This window comes from Acyrthosiphon pisum, chromosome X (assembly GCF_005508785.2).
Source record: "Acyrthosiphon pisum isolate AL4f chromosome X, pea_aphid_22Mar2018_4r6ur, whole genome shotgun sequence".
In the NCBI taxonomy this organism is placed as follows: domain Eukaryota; kingdom Metazoa; phylum Arthropoda; class Insecta; order Hemiptera; family Aphididae; genus Acyrthosiphon; species Acyrthosiphon pisum.
The window spans coordinates 52421426-52421852 of NC_042493.1; positions in this window are offsets into that span (position 1 = coordinate 52421426).

The following is a 427-nucleotide window of genomic DNA, read 5'->3' on the forward strand; positions in this document are numbered from 1 at the left end:
CCACCGGAAAATTACAAAAAAATGCTAAAAATGGGATTTTAATTTGTAACGCTTTGTTTATCACCATAGAAACGAATAAAAATTTATCATATTTTAATATTAATTCAACTTACATGATAAAATAAATAATAACAAAATATAAAATATCCAGACTGACAAACCGTCTCCGCTCAGAATCGTTTTTCTTATACGATGATATTATATCATTTAATTCAAATCTAATACAACCATTATACAATGACCCACTTGTAATCTACTGTACAGCAAAGCGACATCCACTTACCTGCTTTTTTTAAATTTGTTTTGTACACATTATTATTTAATAATTAAAAACTCAACAATTTTATATCGTCTTATAATATGGTATATTTATTTAATAAAGAGTAATTTGCCCCCCCCCCCCCATGGCCTCCGTTTTCTAAAAATT